Source organism: Oncorhynchus gorbuscha, linkage group LG02 (genome assembly GCF_021184085.1).
Source record: "Oncorhynchus gorbuscha isolate QuinsamMale2020 ecotype Even-year linkage group LG02, OgorEven_v1.0, whole genome shotgun sequence".
In the NCBI taxonomy this organism is placed as follows: Eukaryota; Metazoa; Chordata; class Actinopteri; order Salmoniformes; family Salmonidae; genus Oncorhynchus; species Oncorhynchus gorbuscha.
Window position 1 is genome coordinate 32742558 of NC_060174.1, and position 22584 is coordinate 32765141.

At 42.4% G+C, this 22584-nt stretch overlaps 1 protein-coding gene across 3 annotated transcripts in view; it reads left to right on the forward strand.

The window, feature by feature from the left end:
- LOC124000967 (talin-2-like) overlaps positions 1 to 22584 on the forward strand; it is a 152040-nt gene that overhangs the window by 12428 nt on the left and 117028 nt on the right. The gene's annotated exons all lie outside the window — the stretch shown is intronic.

Consider the following 22584-nt stretch of genomic DNA (forward strand, 5'->3'; position numbering starts at 1 on the left):
GCAATGATAGGAGAGTACATGTGAGGTTATGACAGAGCCAAGTGACTTGGTGTATAGCGAGAATAGGAGAGGGCCTAGAACAGAGCCCTGGGGGACACCAGTGGTGAGAGCGCGTGGTGAGGAGACAGATTCTCGCCACGCCACCTGGTAGGAGCGACCTGTCAGGTAGGACGCAATCCAAGCGTGGGCCGCGCCGGAGATGCTCTACTCTGAGAGGGTGGAGAGGAGGATCTGATGGTTCACAGTATCGAAGGCAGCCGATAGGTCTAGAAGGATGAGAGCAGAGGAGAGAGAGTTAGCTTTAGCAGTGCGGAGCGCCTCCGTGATACAGAGAAGAGCAGTCTCAGTTGAATGACTAGTCTTGAAACCTGACTGATTTGGATCAAGAAGGTCATTCTGAGAGAGATAGCGGGAGAGCTGGCCAAGGACGGCACGTTCAAGAGTTTTGGAGAGAAAAGAAAGAAGGGATACTGGTCTGTAGTTGTTGACATCGGAGGGATCGAGTGTAGGTTTTTTCAGAAGGGGTGCAACTCTCGCTCTCTTGAAGACGGAAGGGACGTAGCCAGCGGTCAGGGATGAGTTGATGAGCGAGGTGAGGTAAGGGAGAAGGTCTCCGGAAATGGTCTGGAGAAGAGAGGAGGGGATAGGGTCAAGCGGGCAGGTTGTTGGGCGGCCGGCCGTCACAAGACGCGAGATTTCATCTGGAGAGAGAGGGGAGAAAGAGGTCAGAGCACAGGGTAGGGCAGTGTGAGCAGAACCAGCGGTGTCGTTTGACTTAGCAAACGAGGATCGGATGTCGTCGACCTTCTTTTCAAAATGGTTGACGAAGTCATCTGCAGAGAGGGAGGAGGGGGGGGAGGGGGAGGAGGATTCAGGAGGGAGGAGGAGGTGGCAAAGAGCTTCCTAGGGTTAGAGGCAGATGCTTGGAATTTAGAATGGTAGAAAGTGGCTTTAGCAGCAGAGACAGAAGAGGAAAATGTAGAGAGGAGGGAGTGAAAGGATGCCAGGTCCGCAGGGAGGCGAGTTTTCCTCCATTTCCGCTCGGCTGCCCGGAGCCCTGTTCTGTGAGCTCGCAATGAGTCGTAGAGCCACGGAGCGGGAGGGGAGGACCGAGCCGGCCTGGAGGATAGGGGGCATAGAGAGTCAAAGGATGCAGAAAGGGAGGAGAGGAGGGTTGAGGAGGCAGAATCAGGAGATAGGTTTGAGCAGAGGGAAGAGATGATAGGATGGAAGAGGAGAGAGTAGCGGGGGAGAGAGAGCGAAGTTTGAGACGGCGCGATACCATCCGAGTAGGGGCAGTGTGCGAAGTGTTGGATGAGAGCGAGAGGGAAAAGGATACAAGGTAGTGGTCGGAGACTTGGAGGGGAGTTGCAATGAGGTTAGTGGAAGAACAGCATCTAGTAAAGATGAGGTCGAGCGTGTTGCCTGCCTTGTGAGTAGGGGGGGAAGGTGAGAGGGTGAGGTCAAAACAGGAGAGGAGTGGAAAGAAGGAGGCAGAGTGGAATGAGTCAAAGGTAGACGTGGGGAGGTTAAAGTCACCCAGAACTGTGAGAGGTGAGCCGTCCTCAGGAAAGGAGCTTATCAAGGCATCAAGCTCATTGATGAACTCTCCGAGGGAACCTGGAGGGCGATAAATGATAAGGATGTTAAGCTTGAAAGGGCTGGTAACTGTGACAGCATGGAATTCAAAGGAGGCGATAGACAGATGGGTAAGGGGAGAAAGAGAGAATGACCACTTGGGAGAGATGAGGATCCCGGTGCCACCACCCCGCTGACCAGAAGCTCTCGGGGTGTGCGAGAACACGTGGGCGGACGAAGAGAGAGCAGTAGGAGTAGCAGTGTTGTCTGTGGTGATCCATGTTTCCGTCAGTGCCAAGAAGTCGAGGGACTGGAGGGAGGCATAGGCTGAGATGAACTCTGCCTTGTTGGCCGCAGATCGGCAGTTCCAGAGGCTACCGGAGACCTGGAACTCCACGTGGGTCGTGCGCGCTGGGACCACCAGATTAGGGTGGCCGCGGCCACGCGGTGTGGAGCGTTTGTATGGTCTGTGCAGAGAGGAGAGAACAGGGATAGACAGACACATAGTTGACAGGCTACAGAAGAGGCTACGCTAATGCAAAGGAGATTGGAAGGACAAGTGGACTACACGTCTCGAATGTTCATAAAGTTAAGCTTACGTAGCAAGAATCTTATTGACTAAAATGATTAAAATGATACAGTACTGCTGAAGTAGGCTAGCTGGCAGTGGCTGCGTTGTTGACATGCCTGTGTTTTTTGTTCAAGTGTAGTGGACCAGACTCATGGTCTACTGTCACTCTGTTAACCCCTCTAAAACTAGGATTATATTTCACTCATGTTTACACTTACATCATTTTTACTGTTGGTGAACAAATGCCACGGTAGTCTTACACATTACACCCGTGTGTGTGTGTATGTGCTGTTGAAGCAGTGTGTGTGTGTGTGTGTGTGTGTGTGTGTGTGTGTGTGTGTGTGTGTGTGTGTGTGTGTGTGTGTGTGTGTGTGTGTGTGTGTGTGTGTGTGTGTGTGTGTGTGTGTGTGTGTGGGACCGGGCCAACGTGACCATAGCTATATTTCCATCATGTCCAGTGATTTATTTTTTTGATGTCGTCGACATTTAGAACGTTTGCATAGAAAATAAATGTCACAATTTCCTGCTATGGTGCGTTTCCATTTAACTGTTGTGTCGATACAAACAGCTAGACGTAATGACGTCACACCTACATTGTTTTAACGTTTCAGCAAAAACACTAGAATGTCGAATACAAATGAAGTAGTTGAAGTGTTTCCATTACCCATTTAGGAACATTTTGCGTTAATAAATTGCAGACGGCCTGCATGCCCTCCCACCTATCTCTTTCATGTTGCAGGTAGCCTGCAAAATTCTACATGGATAGAATACTAGAATATTTGCCATATTCTAATTATCGTCATGTGCCAATGTATCGCCACGGCCCGTGCCCTGGTGAATCTTGCACTCCAGTAGATCTGAAATAATTGGATGGTGAAACTTGCATCCAGCCAACTGGAAAAGCAAGTTGAAGCAATTCAGTTATTCTTTTCTCTGGTACTTTTCTCGGTATAGCCAGCCTACTTCTCTCTGGTAAAATGCAAGATTTAGCAAACAGTAGGTAATAAATAAATTAGGCAACTCATCATTTATTTGAAAAACACTGTTTCAATCATTATTTGTCGCAAAGAAATTTAGACAACACATTCGAACAGATACAAATATTGTTTATCTTTAGAAAATGTATCCTATATCTGCCGTTTCCATTACAACATTGCTTTTGGCGAATAAACCTGGGTCAATGGAAACCTGCCTACATTAGGAGAATTAGGAGCTGTCTCTGTGGGTTCCTGAGGGCATTGCCCCCCCCCCCATCACCACGCTGGGAGTGCTCTGTGTTGACAGGGTCTACCACAGCAGCCCATAGGAGCCAAAGGTCAATGACAGTGGAACGCTGAGAACTGCTGATCAAGCTGCTCATCGATCCGCATTAATGATACATCACTGCTAAATATGGCAGAGCAGGAGAGCTGTTGGACATGGAGGACATTTGGATTCGATTCATTTTTATGAATGTTGTTCTCTCTATAATCAAGATTACATTGTTTATCAGACTGGTAGAGGTGATGGTACTGTATAGTTTGAAAATCATCCCATTGTAAGTAGCCTACGCCATGATGGCAGTGGGCCAGTGGCTTTAAAGCCAGACTCCCTGGACAACAGATGATGCCAAGGGCTGGGGGAGCAGGGAGCTTGGATGTAAATACAACAACAAATTAACCAAAACAATGATATTGTTGTTGAACTACACAGTTGATTAGCTAAGGACAAGCCAATGCTTCCCGATCAGATCAAGGTCAATAGGTTCCTTCTCGTCAGGCTCCTGGTGCAGGGCAGCTATCAGGATGTTTACATGGCTGTCTGTCTGCTGGAGATGACCATCCTGTCTAAAGATCACCTCTGAAATAGTGCTGTCCTCTAGTGAGATCCTCTGCAGCTTGCTGCTGACCCAGCGATACCAGGCTCCAGCCCCCTCTCTCTCTCTCCCCTCTCTCTCTCCCCTCACTCTCTCCTCTCCAGAGCCCAGCGCCCTTTCAGCCTAGCCCAGCTAGTCAGCCACTTCTGTCTCACAGCTACGGCGTCAGCACCTTGACTCACAGGGAGAGAGTGGGCCATTTTGGCAGACAGCGAATTATTTCACATTTGGAACGGAAATGCATTTGGCTGCTAGAAGCTGTGTTGAGTGAGTGCCTTGTTTTAGTCCTGTGCGTTCAGCTCATCAGCATAACCAGCAGTAATGTCATAGGGATTCTCAGTGTACCCGATGGGGAAGATGAGTCGCATCAGTAGTTTTGATCTATAACAGTGATTAATTCAAGAGACTGACAAGGCCTTCTAATGATTGATAAGCAATGCATTTCAACAATGAAAAATATTATCATGTACCATCAATTTGAAACATTTCCTGTTAACAGTGTTTAATTAAGCCATAGTTTATTTCTTCTGACATGGGAGTGTTCAACGTGTTTGTTTCTATCACTGCAGCTCTGGTGATCAACATAACTGGACTCACTGTGTGGTCTTCCCTCTCTTACAAAGGAGCATGCATCGCCTCGTTGTCTACAGCTTTGGTCTGACAGTCACAGTACACTGAGGAGCTGATTGGCAGTTTGTTTGTATTGTGTACAATGTGCTCTGTGCTGTTCTGACTCTTGTCTCAACAGGGTTCTAAGCAACATCACAGTACTCTCATAGTTTGTTGTGTAACTGAGAAACTGGACTGAGTGTTAATCTCTAGAAACCTGGCTGGTGCAATCCCAGCAGCTGTAAAGAGGTTAAGGACAGTACTGTACTGCCAGTATAGGCCTATATCCATGGGACTCTTCTCGTCTTCTGACCTCTTGGAGAAAGATACCATTTTTAGAGCTACTGTTCCACAATGGTCGCCTATCATATTTCTCTACATTATATATGAGGTTATTTTCTTCTATGGTAGATTACAAACCAGGTGGTTTGAGTCCTAAATGCTGATTGGCTGAAAGCCGTGGTATACCACGGGTATGACAAAACATGTATTTTTACTGTTCTAATTACGCTGGTAGCTAGTTTATAATAACAATAAGGCTCCTCGGGGGTTTGTGGCATATTGGCCATAATATCATGTGATATAAGGCCAATAAACCATGGCTAAGGGCTCTATCTAAGAACAGCCCTTAGCTAAGGAAAATTGGCCATATAGGACACCTCCACAGGCCTTATTGTTTAATTATACTAGTTATTTATAGATTTATTGTATTTTAAGCCATAAATACCAGCATTTATTATTATATTGGTCATCAACAAAACATTTTCATATGGAACATTTTCATCATACACCAGGCAGTTGGTGCATTCATGCACTGTTCAGCACAATGTAATAATCTCTGTGAGATGTGCTTTTCCTCTGTGTAAAAGCAGACCTGTTTCTGGGAAATGACCTCTCCAATGTATCTAACCTCTCCTCACAGCCACATGAACATGCCCCAATTAAATAGCTTCATCCTCCATTTCCACTGCAATCATGTCCATGCTTATACTCTGTCTCCTGTTCATCCTCTGTGTGGGATGGTCTGCTCTTTCACTATGCAATATTTATGCAACGAAGCAGCCGCAGTATCGCTTTCAGCTCTCTCCACATATCCTATATGAACAGAACATTCACCAGAGACACTACAGATCTGTTGTCTGTTTGTTAGAAGTAGCGTATTTAGAATGTCAGGATCTATTCACATTTGTGCCAGATGTATTAAATAACGAGAGAGGATTAAAAAAATGTCCAGTTTGTTTTAATTCTAACCATTCATTTAGTTCTGTAATGGGTGTGAAAGGTACAATTTGAAAACCAAAGATACTGACCCACTGTGCAATCATACAATACAGATTGTAGGGTTTTTGGTTCAGACTTGGGTACAGGGATATGTAATGTACAAGGATGGATCATGCTATTTCATCTTGTATGGATTTTGGTGGAAGACATTTTCATTAGTCTGTTTTTTAAATCTCTGCTTGCATTCAATCATGGCTGTGAATTTATCATTAGTTACTTAAATATGACCCCCCTCTTTCGTTCTCTTGTCTTTGTTACCTCTCGCTGGCGCTCTCATAATCTTTGTAATATACACAAACTGAAATGAGATATTTAAAGACTATCTAATAAGTAGGAAAGGGGAATTAAGATTGAAGGGCATAAAAAGGTCCATTCAGCAACCAATAATGGCCTTACTGTAGATGTCTACCGTGTCAGAGTAAATGCTTGTGTGCAGAGCAGTGTGCTAACAACAGCATCAGTGGACACACAGTGACAATGGCATGGTGTCTACAGTAGCTGTCACTTTGGAGGGCCTCTTCACACAGCAGTTCATTCTGTTACTATACCAAGAAACCTTACCACTGCCTACTCATGCACCACCTGCAATGCACAAACTACTGAGACTGCCTGTATGGTTTTCTCCAGAGGAGGTCTAATGTACAGTAGCCGATTAACAGTGCAAGGCATAGTCAGAACATTTTTAAAAATCTATTAATATCAAAAAGTATATGCAGAAGCAGTTTGTCTAGTACTGAAATGGAAATGCTGTCTATAGGTTTCAAATGATACTGTGTGAACTTTTTGCCACCTTTACCATCTGCTCTGTGTATAGTGCATGGCAGCTGCAGTCTGTTCCATGCAGGTCTTCAGTTTCCAAAGACGTGAAATGGCACTTTAACCAGTGACGGGTGGTGGGCCACCCCGGGGTAGACAGGCTATCCTCTGCCATCCCCAGGAGATGGCTCCTATCCAGCCTGGATCGGTCAGGGCCAGAGGGTGTCATGTAACACCACCAGGTGTGTGTGCCAGTCTAGGGTCATAGGTCACAGCATCACTATGAACACGGCTGGTAGGGCTCTCCTTTTGATATACTGTACAAGACTGGCTGATGGAAGGCTTTATTCCACTTATAGTTCCTCATGTAAAGCAGCTTTCTCATTCATTATCTATGCTCACGTTTCTTTCTTTTTCATAATCCATAAGAATGTAATTATTGACTCGGTTATTTAATGACTGCCAGGATCTCTGGCATTTATTAGTGATCTACTGGCCTATGTGAGTAGCTCATACTGGGGAAACATGCACTATATTTACAGTTTGATTTGATTTCTCTGGGCCTGGGAAAAGACTGTAATAAATTATAGGAGTGTCATGCAGAGAGGCACTGCAGAGCTGTATGAATTCCCTGTAGGGATGAGGGACAAAGAGGGAGCAGTGCAGAGAGGGTTTTGAAAGGGACCGCTGTGCTGTGAGAGAAAGAGAGAGAGAGCCAACTCTCAGTCTCTACTACTGACACATGGAGGAAGCTTGCTGCTGTGCTGTAGGCTTACCGGATAAGGTGGCTGCCTCTTCTTTTCATGTGACAACAAAAGGACCATGGCAGTTTTCTCTGTGCTTTGATGGCCATAGCATGCAATCTCTGCACATTGTCAGTGTATCAGGTTCAGGTTTAGGTTGCCCGGGTGGCAGAACAGTTTTTCAGAGCTTGTGTTTAGTGCCCGAGGGATCTATAGTATGTCAGAGTGGCTTTAATGTTCAGCACTATCACCTGCGACATTTGTGCCAGTTGTCCTCTATGTACACTAGATCCACACGTCCACTACACCCCATTCACAGCTCAGCACTGGAGCTAAGGGGCTAATTGAATTACACCCCCTCCATATTCCTTCTCTATTCCTCTCTGCCCCATGGGGAGGCACAACTAATCATTTGGAATCTCTTCTTTTCAGGAAAGGGGAGGTGGGAGTAGGGGCGTGGTTATCCAGTGTGTAAGCAAAAGGGAAGGCTGATGTTGGGATTAGATGGTGTCTCTCCAGAAGGACACTAACCTACTGACCTGTAAGGACATCTGGGCCGGGCTGGCAACAGATGCTCCACAGATGTGCCCAACTTCTAGTTCGCTAATAAAAGATGATTTGACATTCAGAACATGATAGAAAGAGCCCTGTGATGCCTCTTATGGTACAATTCTTAATGGCACGTTTCACATGTCTGTCTGAGCATTTGAGTGGTGGTTTTGGTGTGTTTTGTACAGAAGTATTAATTGAGTGCACTGCTCAGTTTGAATATTTGACCATGTTGAATTTGTATTTGTTTGAGACATTTATATAATGTGCCCTGTACGCTACGTGGCTTAGAGAGCTGTTACGAGAACTCTACAGTCTGTACTAGAGGTCGACCAATTAATCGGATTGGCCGATTAATTAGGGCCGAATTCAAACTTTCATAACAATCGGAAATCGGTATTTTTGGACGCTAAAATTAATTATATATATAATATATTTTTTACACATTTATTTAACTAGGCAAGTCAGTTAAGAACACATTCTTTTTTCAATGACGGCCTAGGAACGGGTTAACTGCCTTGTTCAGGAACAGAACGACAGATTTTCACCTTGTCAGCTCTGGGATTCAATCTTGCAACCTTACGGTTAAACTAGTCCAACCACCTGCCTCTCATTGCACTCCACCAGGAGCCTGCCTGTTACACGAATGCAGTAGAAGCCAAGGTAAGTTGCTAGCTAGCATTAAACTTATCTTATAAAAAACAATCAAACAATCAATCATAATCACTAGTTAACTACACATGGTTGACGAAATTACTAGTTTATCTAGCATGTCCTGCGTTTCATATAATCGATGCAATGCTGGGGGATGATTTAACAAAAGCACATTTGTGAAAAAAGCACAATCGTTGCACGACTGTACCAAACCATAAAACCAATGCCTTTCTTAAAATCAATACATGGAAGTATGTATTTTTAAACCTGCATATTCATCCCCTTACACTGTGTATAAGACAGTAGTTTTGGAATTGTTAGTTAGATTACTTGTTGGTTATCACTGCATTGTCGGAACTAGAAGCACAAGCATTTCGCTACACTCGCATTAACATCTGCTAACCATGTGTATGTGACAAATAAAATTTGATTTGATATAAAAGAAATCCAGGTTAGCAGGCAATATTAACCAGGTGAAATTGTGTCACTTCTCTTGCGTTCATTGCACGCAGAGTCAGTGTATATGCAACAGTTTGGGCAGCCTGGCTCATTGTGAACTAATTTGCCAGAATTGTACTTAATTATGACATAACATTGAAGGTTGTACAAAGTAACAAGAATATTTAGACTTATGAATGCCACCCGTTAGATTAAATACCGAACGGTTCCGTATTTCACTGAAATAATAAATGTTTTGTTTTCAAAATGATAGTTTCCGGATTCTACCATATTAATGACGAAAGGCTCGTATTACTGTGTGTTATTATGTTATAATTAAGTCTATGATTTTGATATTTGATAGAGCAGTCTGACTGAGCGATGGTAGGCCGCATCAGGCTCGTAAGCATTCATTCAAACAGCACTTTCGTGCATTTTGCCAGCAGCTCTTTGCAAGCACAGTGCTGTTTATGACTACAAGCCTATCAGCCTAATGGCTGGTGTAACCAATGTGAAATGGCTAGCTAGTTAGTGGGCTGCACGCTAATAGCGTTTTAAACGTCACTCGCTCTGAGACTTGGAGTAGTTGTTCCCCTTGCTCTGCATGGGTAACGCTGCTTCGAGTGTGGCTGTTGTCGATGTGTTCCTGGTTCGAGCCCAGGTAGGGGCGAGGAGAGGGACAGGAGCTATACTGTTACACTGGCAATACTAAAGTGCCTATAAGAACATCTAATAGTCAAAGGTATATTAAATACAAATGGTACAGAGAGAAATAATCCTATAAATACTATATTAACTACAACCTAAAACCTCTTTACTTGGAATATTGAAGTCTCATGTTAAAAGGAACCACCAGCTTTCATATATTCTTAAGTTCGGAGCAAGGAACTCAAACGTTAGCTTTTTTTACATGGCACATATTGCACTTTTACACTTTGTTTTTGCATTATTTAAACAAAATTGAAAATGTTTCATTATTTATTTGAGGCTAAATTGATTTTTATTGATGTATTATATAAAGTTAAAATAAGTGTTCATCCAGTATTGTTGTAATTGTCATTATTACGAATAAATAAATAAAAATTGGCAGATTTTTATTTTTTTATTTTTTTTTTTTTTATTTTTTAATTTTTATTTATTTTATTTTTTATTTTTATCGTGATCGGCTTTTTTGGTCCTCCAATAATTGGTATCGGCGTTGAAAAAGCATAATCGGTCGACCTGTAGTCTGTACTCACTTGTAAAGGGACACATACAAAACAATTTGGAGTTCTCCTGATGTATTGTAATTGCTATAATGGGAACAACAACCTGCCAGGCGGGAGTGAGCTTCTTTCTCCTTGACCTTTGACTGACTATGGTAAAGTTGTGGTTACGTATGGGTCTGAAGTTATTATTGCTAACATCCTAACATTAAGCAGCATTCACCCGGTTTGTCTGCTGTGGTTTGTTTTGGGAGATGTTTATATGACCCTATTAAATCCACGTGGGGGAGAATGCGGATGGAATCACGGAATCCAAAAATTAAAATGACATTAATCAATATTTTCCCAGAAAAATCAAAATACATGAACTAAATGCTTCAGTGACTGGTATTTTCCTTCATCTTTCTGAAATGGCACGTGTGTGTGTGTGTGCGCGTCTACACTTCATGTAGCAGTTAGTAATGATGCTAATGATAGCCTTCTTCTGGTACCGATGGAAAGGCTTTCCCACAATCCTTCTCAATTAAGTGTTAACTACACAGTAGCCTATGCCTACAGTACCTGGCAGAATATGATTATTTGCATCAATCTTGCCATTAATTTAGCAAACTCTGAAATCACATGAGCAGTACAGAAACATTGCTAACCAAACAATGGTATCTTGCATAAAAGGGCAACTACACCCAAAAATCTAATTTCTTCTATTTTTCCTAAACCTCAAAAGTGGTCTCCTGATGTGGTTGAAGCATTGTTGTGGACATGGAATATCCAAATGTGTTGTTTTTCTAAAAGTGTGCTTTTGAGAGTAAAAACTGAAACCTGGAAAAACTAAATGGAATTTGGGGAAAAAACTAAACGTAATAAGGCAAACAATATAGCAGATTTTATAGGGCCGTATGTCTGTGATAAATCACATTAACTGTTACTACATCTGTAGAAGCCATGCAAATAAAGTACCACCAGCCCAGAGAAATGGCATTGATTTAATTTTCTGCCCGTCTGTGTTACTCTCAGGGTACTAGATAGAAGATTACATGGGAATGTCATATCTAAATGGAGAGATTCAATAATCAACTGCATGTCTGGAGGAGATGGGTCTCTGTTCTCTGCCTCACAAGTAGATGTGGATGTTTAAGAGATATTAGCTACTCTTCCTCTGGCTCGTCCAGACCTCTGGAGCGTAGCCTATCCTCAGATACAGTTTGAAGTATGGTGTGGCAGGCTCTGCTCGTTTGGACAATGGAGGCCATCTGACAGTCTAGGCTAATCCCTGTCAGGGATCTTTCCCCTCACAGCTCTGAGCTGGACCTCACTGAGGCCAGGCCAGTTATCATAAGCCAACGCTAAAACAATTCACTGCCTCTCTCTCTGCCTGCCTAGTCTCTCTGATGTAGCTAGGGGAGAATGGCAGGCTTGGCAGAGCACTCCTCCACTGCACCAGTGGCCTCTGTACTGGCACTGGTGTCCCTTACATACAACCACACGAGTTCACATGAAATGTCAGATGAATTCATGTGAAAATGGGTTTTGCAACACTTCACATGTTTTCACGTGTAGTTTCATGTTCTCACATGTTGCTTTACAAGTCACGTTATCACATTAATGTTATCACATTCTGTGTGTTACTGTTCATAAGGACAGCATTGGGTAACTTAACTTTGTACTTTTGATAAATCAATATATCTGCAGAATGGATGGTGTACATACTGTATATGTAAATGTTATACTTAAAAGTTATATAACTTGAATAAGATAACTTATCAGCTCCTCTTACTATCTTTCCTGCTCTGATATTGTTAGATCTCATTCTATAATGACATTTCAACAACTCATATGGAGAGCGACAGATTCCTAAGTAGAATACTATATACCCTGACAGTAAGTATCAAAAGCCCTATGGTTTACCTATCACCTCTCCGTATCCAAGAACCAATGTATTTTTCATGAAAAGAGACTTGATACTGTATGCCTTTGCTAACACACCGTCCTCTATTATACCGTCATTCCTTCTCTCTGGGTTCCTCAGTTCTAAGGACATCTTCACATTGGCTTCCCCCTCAAGGTGCTGTTCAAATCTTAATCCCATCCTGTAAATGGTATCAACTGCTCTTTTTGAGATTGTCATCTATATGAATAACCCTGTTGAGAAATGCCATACATTCCTGACTTGTGATACTATATGTGCTGTTTGATAAGGGGCATTTTATACAGTTAAACTTAATAGGTATAATATATCTAGCTGGCAAACATTTAGTTGGGAATTCCATATTGTAACTAGATTGCCTGGCGCATGCTGCACAACAGTGAGTTATTTACAAAGCTCTGGTCTCTCGTCTTTGTGTGCTTGTAAACAAACACAACGTGACACATGACTGGAGACTACCATAAGCTTATAATAATGTTACAGGTGAAATTAACAATGCAATGTTCTTTATCTCCTAATGTATTGCACAAGTTGACTGCAGGTATTTACTAGAAAAGTAGCTACAAATATTCAAATGTATTTAAAAAACTACAAATAAATAGTTTCAACAGTATTGACGGTATTTTAATACCCTCCCATGGCTATTTCCAAATACCCCAGTATACAGTATATACAATATACCGTCCAAGCCTAAACCACACCTGTTTGGAAGCACCTGCTTTTAATATACTCTGTATCCTGCATTTACTCAAGTGTTTTCCTTTATTTTGGCAGTTACCTTTATGTACAATATATTCCATTGAATTTCTCTGCGTAAAACATGCATAAAAATCAAATCAAAGTTTATTTGTCACGTGTGCCGAATACAACAAGTGTAAACCTACAGTGAAATGCTTACTTACAGGCTCTAACCAATGGTGCGAAGAAAAAGGTGTGTATGTGTGTGTGTGTAAAGAAAGAAAACAACAGTAAACAACAGTAAAAAGACATTTGAAAAAAACAGTAGCAAGGCTATATACAGACACCTGTTAGTCAGGCTTATTGAGGTAGTCTGTACATGTAGGTATGGTTAAAGTGACTATGCATATAAGATAAACAGAGAGTAGCAGAAGCGTAAAAAAGAGGGGTTGGCGGGTGGTGGGACACAATGCAGATAGCTTGGTTAGCCAATATGCGGGAGTACTGGTTGGTCGGGCCAATTTAGATAGTATGTGCATGAATGTATAGTTAAAGTGACTATGCATATAAGATAAATAGAGAGTAACAACCGTGTAAAAGAGGGTTTGGGGGGGGGGGGGGGTGGCACACAATGCAAATAGTCCGGGTAACCATTTGTTTACCTGTTCAGGAGTCTTATGGCTTGGGGGTAAAAACTGTTGAGAAGCCTTTTTGTCCTAGACTTGGCACTCTGGTACCCCTTGCTATGCGGTAGTAGAGAGAGCAGTCTGTGGCTGGGGTCTTTGATCGTTTTTAGAGCCTTCCTCTGACACAGCCTGGTGTCGAGGTACTGGATGGCAGACAGCTTTGCCCCAGTGATGTACTGGGCCGTATGCACTACCCTCTGAAGTGCCTTGCGGTTGGAGGACGAGCAATTGCCGTACCAGGCGGTGATGCTCTCGATATTGCAGCTGTAGAACGTTTTGAGGATCTCAGAAACCATGCCAAATATTTTTTGTTTCCTGAGGGGGAATAGGCTTTGCCCTCTTCACGACTCTTTTGGTGTGTTTGGACCATTCTAGTTTGTTGTTGATGTGGACACCAAGGAATTTGAAGCTCTCAGCCTGCTCCACTACAGCCCCTGAGAATGGGGACATGCTCTGTGCTCCTTTTCCTGTAGTCCACAATCATCTCCTTAGTCTTGGTTACGTTGAGGAATAGGTTGTTAATCTGGCACCACCCGGCCAGGTCTCTGACCTCCTCCCTATAGGCTGTCTCGTCGTTGTCGGTGATCAGGCCTACCACTGCTGTGTCGTCAGCAAACTTAATGATGGTGTTGGAGTGGTGCCTGGCCATGCAGTCGTGGGTAAACAGGGAGTGCAGGAGGGGACTGAGCACTCACCCCCGTGGAGCTCCAGTGTTGAGGATCAGCGTGGCAGATGTGTTTCTACCTACCCTCACCACCTGGGGGCGGCCTGTCAGGAAGTCCAGGATCCAGTTGCAGAGGGAGGTGTTCAGTCCCAGGATCCTTAGCTTGGTCATGAGCTTTGAGGGTACTATGGTGTTGAACACTGAGCTGTAGGTGTTCCTTTTGTCCAGGTGGGAAAGGGCAGTGTGTAGTGCACTAGAGATGACATCATCTGTGTATCTGTTTGAGCGGTATGCAAATTGGAGTGGGTCTAGGGTTTCTGGGATAATGTTGTTGATGTGAGCCATTCAAAGCACTTCATGGCTACGGACGTGAGTGTTACCGGTCTGTCGTCATTTAGGTATGTTGCCTTTGTGTTCTTGGGCACAGGGACTATGGTGGTCTGCTTGGAGCATGTTGGTATTAGACTAAATCAGGGACATGTTGAAAATGTCAGTGAAGACACCTGCCAGTTGGTCAGCACATGCCCGCAGCACATATTCTGGTAATCCGTCTGGCCCCTCAGCCTTGTGTATGTTGACCTGTTTAAAGCTCTTACTCACGTCGGCTACAGAGCACGTGATCACACAGTCGTCCGAAACAGCTGATGCTCTCATGCATGCCTCAGTGTTGCTTGCCTCGAAGCGAGCATAATAGTGATTTAGCTCGTCTGGTAGGCTCGTGTCACTGGGCAGCTCGCGGCTGTGCTTCTCTTTGTAGTCTGTAATAGTTTGCCAGCCCTGCCACATGCGACGAGCGTCGGAGCCGGTCTAGTTTGAATTAATCTTAGCCCCCTATCGACGCTTTGCCTGTTTGATGGTTCGTGGCAGGGCATTGCAGGATTTCTGGTAAGCTTCTAGGTTAGAGTCCTTCTGGCTTCTGGTTGGGGTATGTACGTACAGTCACTGTGGGGACGACGTCCTCAATGCACTTATTGATAAAGCCAGTGACTGGTGTATTCCGCAATGTCATTGGAAGAATCCCGGAACATGTTCCAGTCTGTGATAGCAAAGCAGTCCTGTAGTTTAGCATCTGCTTCATCTGACCATTTTTTATAGACCGAGTCACTGGTGATTCCTGCTTTAATTTTTGCTTGTAAGCATCAATCAGGAGGATAGAGTTGTGGTCGGATTTACCAAATGGAGGGTGAGGGAGAGCTTTGTACGCGTCTCTGTTTGGAGTACAGGTGATTGAGAATTTTTTTCCCTCTGTTTGCACATTTAATATGTTGATAGAGATTTGGTGGAACTGATTTAAGTTTCCCTGCATTAAAGTCTCCGGCCACTAGGAGCGCCGCCTCTGGGTGAGTGGTTTCTGTTTGCTTACTTCCTTATGCAGCTGACAGAGTGCGGTCTTCGTGCCAGCATCTGTATGTGGTGGTAAATAAACAGCCACGAAAAGTATAGCTGAGAACTCTCTTGGCAAGTAGTGCGGCCTGCTGCACAGACGCCCCCCCCCGGGCTGCTCTATCCTGCCGGTGCAGTGTGTATCCCGCTAGCTGAATATCCATGTCGCCATTCAGCCACGATTCCGTGAAGTTATAGGATGTTACAGTTTTTGAATGTCCCGTTGGTAGGATATTCGTGATCTTACCTCGTCTAGTTTATTGTCCAATGATTGCACGTTGGCGAGTAATATTGACGGTAACGGCAGCTTTCCTAGTTGTCTTCTGCGGATCCGGACGAGGCATCTGGCTCTTCGTCCTCTGCGTCACTTCCTTTTGTGAATAATTGGGATGTCTGCCCTGTGGGGTGTTTGGAGAATATCGTGTGAGTCCTGCTTGCTGCTGCTGTTGTTGTTGAAATCTTTGTCTAATCCGAGGTGAGTGATCGTTGTCCTGATATCCAGAAGCTATTTTCTTCCTTAAGATACAGTTACAAAAACATTATGTACAAAATAATTTCTAAATATTGCACAAAAAAACACATTGGTTAGGAGACCATCTCCTGTCCATCTCCTCCGGCGCCATTTTCATTGCATCTCAAGGGAAGAATGCTGTTATTGCCAACTTGTACCATTTGAACTCTACCCAATTTATTCTGTTGACTAAGGCATGCTTCAGAAACAGGCTACAACATGTATTTTCTATAAAATATATTTGTTTGAATTCTCAAACTATACTGAACAAAGATATCAACGCAACATGTAATGTGTTGGTCCCATGTTTCATGAGCTGAAATAAAAGATCCCAGAAATGTTCCATACGCACAAAAAGATGATTTCTCTCAAATTTTGTGCATAAATTTGTTTACATCCCTGTTAGTGAGCATTTCACCTTTGCCAAGATAATCCATCCACCTGACAGGTGTGGCAAATCAAGAAATTGATTAAATGGCATCATTACACAAGTCCACCTTGTGCTGGGGACAATAAAAGGCCACACTAAAATGTGCAGTTTTGTCACACAACACAATGCCACCGAAGTCTCAAGTTGAGGGAGCGTGCAGTTGGCATGGTGACGGCAGGAATATCCACCAGAGCTGTTGCCAGAGAATTTAATGTTAATTTCTCAACCATACGCCGCCTCCAACGTCGTTTTAGAGAATTTGGCGTTCAACCTGCCTCACAAACGCAGACCACGTGTAACCATGCCAGCCCAGGACCACCACATTCGGCTTCTTCACCTGCGGGATTGTCTGAGACCAGCCACCTGGAAATCTGATGAAACCAAGGAGTATTTCTGTCTGTAATTAAAGCCCTTTTTGTGTGGAAAAACTCTGATTGACTGGGCCTGGCTCCCAAGTGGGTGGGCCTATGCCATGGTTCCACCTCTGCCCAGTTATGTGAAATCCATAGATTAGGGCCTATGGAATTCATTTCAACTGACTGATTTCCTTATATGAACTGTAACTCAGTAAAATTGTTAATTGTTGCATGTTGTTTATTTTTGTTCAGTATAGTTTTGCTTCAGAAGGCAGATAAATCATGTGTGTTTTCTATCAAACACTTATTCATGTGAAAACAGGGAATACTAACTCATTCATAAGGTGAATGCACCAATTTGTAAGTCGCTCTGGATAAGAGCGTCTGCTAAATGACTTAAATGTAAATGTAAATGTAGTTCAACTTGACCATTTTCAGTTCTGTCCAATTTTCATCTGATGTGAAATCTTATGTAACATAATTCCAGTTATGTAACAGAATGAAATGCGGAGGTGTTGTCAATTTGTCTCACACTAATAGATCTGTGTGTGTTATGCACTCTAGATATTTTCCATGCCCTAGAATTAATGTATTGATTTAACAGTAGATGGTTGTGTGTGGTCGAGAGAATTAAATGTCACTATGCTATGCTAAAATGTATTGCATTCGATGCCCCCCAACTAATTAGAAGTCTGTGTCGGCGTTAATGAATTGTGAAACTGTGGGAAAACTCATGAAGGCAATTAGTAGCCTCAGTAAGCAGCTACAGAAAAATGCTGAGCTCTAAATATTGAGACCTGTATGATTGAGAGGTGTGAGGTTAATGCTATGCGCTAAGCCCGATCATGACCGCTGCCAGTGTTATATAGACTTTGACAACACATAACAGCACTGGGTGCATGTATACTACATGGATTATGGTGGGAAATGTTGATTTCAAGTGCTTGAGCCTGAAGTGTGTGTGGCATTTAAGTGTGGGCTTGTTGTGAAAGAGAGGGATTAGCTCAGTTGACTGGTGAATTGGGTTACCTTTTAGCAAAGAATCAGGGGCAGATAATTTGTCTACACTGCTAAAGGAATGCGAGTGGTGTCTATATATTCTTTGTTTTCACCCCAGTGTATTGTTTTTGGATAGAGCTGTGAAGACTCTGTTCAGAGTGGTTCACTGTTACACCCCCAGAGTTGGCAGCTGTTTATTCTCTTGGCACGAGGTCTCACAGGCACTACTCACTGAACTGGGTGAATAAGAATAGATTTATACTAGTAATGACAAAGATGATATCTCACACAGGTCAAAAAATACTTTCTAGACAATCACAAGGTCAAGACGGAAAAGTATCATTAGATATCATTCAACACAGTAATGATTTGGAATGAATGTGTGCTATGTTTACAGGGAGATAATAGAATGCTGACCATCCTGCTGATCAAGCTGCAACTCATATTCCAGAGTCACTGGTCGAGTCAGAATACCCATACTACATACTTAAACTGCATACTGTTTACTCATACTCGCATACTATTTAGCACATACTGTTTTGTTAAAAGTATGCAGTATGACATGGTGTCAACGCAGTAGCGGCTCCTGATTGGCTGAGTAGGTAAGATGGGGCCGAGTGCGGGTGGATTTTTGCAAATTCAACATTCATGTATCGCATTAACCAGCCTGATAATAGTTGATTTCCAATTTTGATTAATTTCTCTAAATTCTGTATAGAATAGGATTGGAGGTATAGGCCTACGGTGGTTCCTCCTTTAAAAGTTGTAGCGTACTGCGGCGCAGCTTGCATGGTGCCGCAGAATTCTATGGCACGTTATTTAACTTCTTGGATATAAGGGGCGCTCTTTTAATTTATGGATAAAAAAACGTTCCCGTTTTAAACAAGATATTTTGTCACGAAAAGATGATCGACTATGCATATAATTGACAGCTTTGGAAAGAAAACACTCTCACGTTTCCAAATCTGCAAAGATATTATCTGTGAGTGCCACAGAACTGATGCTACAGGTGAAACCAAGATGAAATGTCAAACAGGAAATGCCCCAGATTTTTATTTTTTTTTTTTTTTATTTTACCTTTATTTAACCAGGCAAGTCAGTTAAGAACACACTCTTATTTTCAATGACGGCCTGGGAACAGTGGGTTAACTGCCTATTCAGGGGCAGAACGACAGATTTGTACCTTGTCAGCTCGGGGGTTTGAACTCGCAACCTTCCGGTTACTAGTCCAACGCTCTAACCACTAGGCTACGCTGCCGCCCCAGCGTGTCTCCTTATATGGCTGTGAATGCGCAAGGAATGAGCCTACACTTTCTGTCGTTTCCCCAAGGTGTCTGCAGCATTGTGACATATTTGTAGGCATATCATTGGAAGATTGACCATAAGAGACTACATTTACCAGGTGCTCCGGTTGGTGTCTTCTGTTGCAATTATTGCGTAATCTCCAGCTGCGTGTATTTTACCATTTGCTTCAAAGGAGAAACCAAACTGCCACGAATGACTTATCATCGAATAGATATGTGACAAACACCTTGAGGATTGATTCTAAACCACGTTTGCCATGTTTCTGTTGATATTATGGAGTTAATTTGGAAAAATGTTTGGTGTTGTAAAGACTGAATTTTCGGGGTTTTTTCTTAGCCAAATGTGATGAACAAAACGGAGCGATTTCTCCTACACAAATAATCATTTTGGAAAAACTGAACATTTGCTATCTAACTGAGAGTCTCCTCATTGAAAACATCCAAAGTTCTTCAAAGGTAAATTATTTTATTTGAATGCTTTTCTTGTTTTTTTGAAAATGTTGCCTGCTGAATGCTAGGCTTAATGCTATGCTAGCTATCAATACTCTTACACAAATGCTTGTGTAGCTATGGTTGAAAAGCATATTTTGAAAATCTGAGATGACAGTGTTGTTAACAAAAGGCTAAGCTTGTGAGCCAATATATTTATTTAATTTAATTTGCGATTTTCATGAATAGTTAACCTGTTACTCCTACCCCCTACTTTTTTGAACATTCTGTTAAAAATCGTGCAACATTTCAGCGCCCTGCTGCTCATGCCAGGAATATAGTATCTGCATATGATTAGTATGTGTGGATAGAAAACACTCAGACGTTTATAAAACTGGTTAAATCACGGCTGTGACTATAACAGAACGTGCGTTTCATCGAAAAGTGCAGGAAAATCTGATCACTGAAAATTGAAAAATATATCCATGCGCGACTTGAACCCATTGATAGAGGTGAACCACATTTAATGGGGCTGAGGTTGCAATACCTACAGCTTCCACACGATGTCTAGAGTCTTGTCAATTGCCTACTATTTGTTTCTTGGTCAAACAGACGCAAGGCAGCGCAGTTCTTCCGGTCTCCGACCGGATATTTTGGTTGAGATTTACCAGGACATTATTTCCAGACGGACAGCTAAAGAATATACATCGCCTCGTGATCAATTTGGTCGCTTATTAACGTGCACTAATACCTAAAGTTGCATTACAAAAGTATTTCGAAGAGTTTTGTGAAAGTTTATCGTCGACTTTTTTAATTTTAAAAAATGACGTTACGTTATAAGACGCTATTTTTTTCCGTTTATCACACAGTCTTCATAGATCGATATCTAGGCTATATATGGACCGATTTAATCGGAAAAAAGACCCAATAGTGATTATGGGACATCTAGGAGTGCCAACAAAGAAGATGGTCAAAGGTAATGAATGTTTTACATTTTATTTGTGCGGTTTGTGTAGTGACGGCTATGCTAATTCTTTTGTTTACGTCCCCTGCGGGTCTTTTGGGGTGTTACATGCTATCAGATAATAGCTTCTCATGCTTTCGCCGAAAAGCATTTAAAAAATCTGACTCGTTGCCTGGATTCACAATGAGTGTAGCTTTAATTCAATACCCTGCATGTGTATTTTAATGAACGTTTGAGTTTTAACTAGTACTATTAGCATTTAGCGTAGCGCATTTGCATTTCCAGATTCCCATCAACTCTGGAGCCCCCATCCACAAAGTATCAAAATACAGAGCGTTGTTACTAAAGGTATATTGTGCTGCTAATAGCCCATAATGGGCAAGTATAATAATGTGCATGGTGCCCAGGTTAGGATAACCAAAACCATTTATTTATTAAAGACTATCAGAAAGAATGTTGATACTTATTTATTTTGATCCAAAGCCATGAATGAGTGAGTCACTCAGCATTATGTTGGTGCCGCTATATGACTGTCATCAACGATATTTTGGAGGTTATTTCATTTTCCAAAAAATGAAAGAGTGATTTGTAATCTGAATAAAGGCCAAAATAATATTTGTAAATGCCAAAACATGTATTTCTGTTTTTAGAGGGAGAGAAATGCTGGGCCAATTGTGCGCTGCCCATGAAGGTAAAAAAATATAGCCCTGCTAATAGCCATAATGGCGCTGTACCACGTGACCGTGTGTTTGAAAGTGTATTTTCCAGTAAGCAACAATTTGTTTACCTTCATTAGGCAACTTTGTTCCAATATTTCTGTAATTCAGTGATATTTATTCCCATAGTAATTCCATAACTAAATAAACATTAGTATTTAGAAAGAGTATTTTTATCATTATTTTATTAATGAAAGCATGAAGATGTTGACGCAGAAATCCTGTATTGCTGTTTTGAGTTAGAATTGTAACACTTCAGAGTACTTATGCATCAAATACATTGCAGGTAGGGGGATGTTCACATCTACAGTAGCCGGGCTATAAAGAGTCTGTTATCCTGCTAATCGGGCTACAAGTGTTTGAAAACCTTTTTCCAAAATGCCACAAAAATACAGAGGGTTTTTCAGTTTCCTTGGAATAGAAACACTAAAATATTAATCAAATTAATCCCAAACTACCTTTCCAAGGTAATTTACATACAAAGTCATTGGAAAGGTAGTTTGGGATTAATTTGATTAATATTATGGTGTTTCTATTCCAAGGAAACTGAAAAACCCTCTGAATTTTTGTTAGGATGGAAAGTATAATGTGGTGCTGTACAAAGTGACGGTCGGGAGTACAGTACTGGGCTATTTAGCTAAAGAATCCGGTGTCCTGCGGGCATGCGGGAGACTGGGGTCCAATTCTCAGATGGGGAGGAAGTTGTAGTTGGTGAACTTGGTTAAAGTTAATTTCCTGCAATTCTACAGATTTTGCTCGAGTCACATGACTTAGAATCAAGTCTGACTCTGTCACAAATTTGACAACTTGATATAAAATAACTTGAGACTTGACTTGGAGCCTCAAGACTTGGAACTTGACTTCGACTTGAGACTGACTTCAAATGATCTGTCCAGGTTTTGTAACATTTTGTCTCTCCTTTTGTGGCTCAGTGTCTCTGTGGATGACTCCACGAAGCCAGAGACCGTATCACACTTGCAAAAAAACAGATTGGTTATTGAAACGCACACTCGGCAATGTTCCCTCTAAACTCCATGCGGGGCCTTGCTCCTCCTCTAGGACTGCCACGCAGGCCGCGCAAAGATGCAAGATATTGAACTTCACTGAGTTTTTCCACTAGTTTGCACTATATAGATGAACGTTTTTCCTGTGATCGAATCAACGTTAAATCAGCCCCTTTTCAATGCAACAAACCAAACCAAATCTAACTTTGCAAAATTGAGTCTGTGATTTTGTTGTAGGCAGATCGCAACAGAGTATAATTCTATTGGCGGTGGTAGCCCATGAGGTCTTTCAATAAC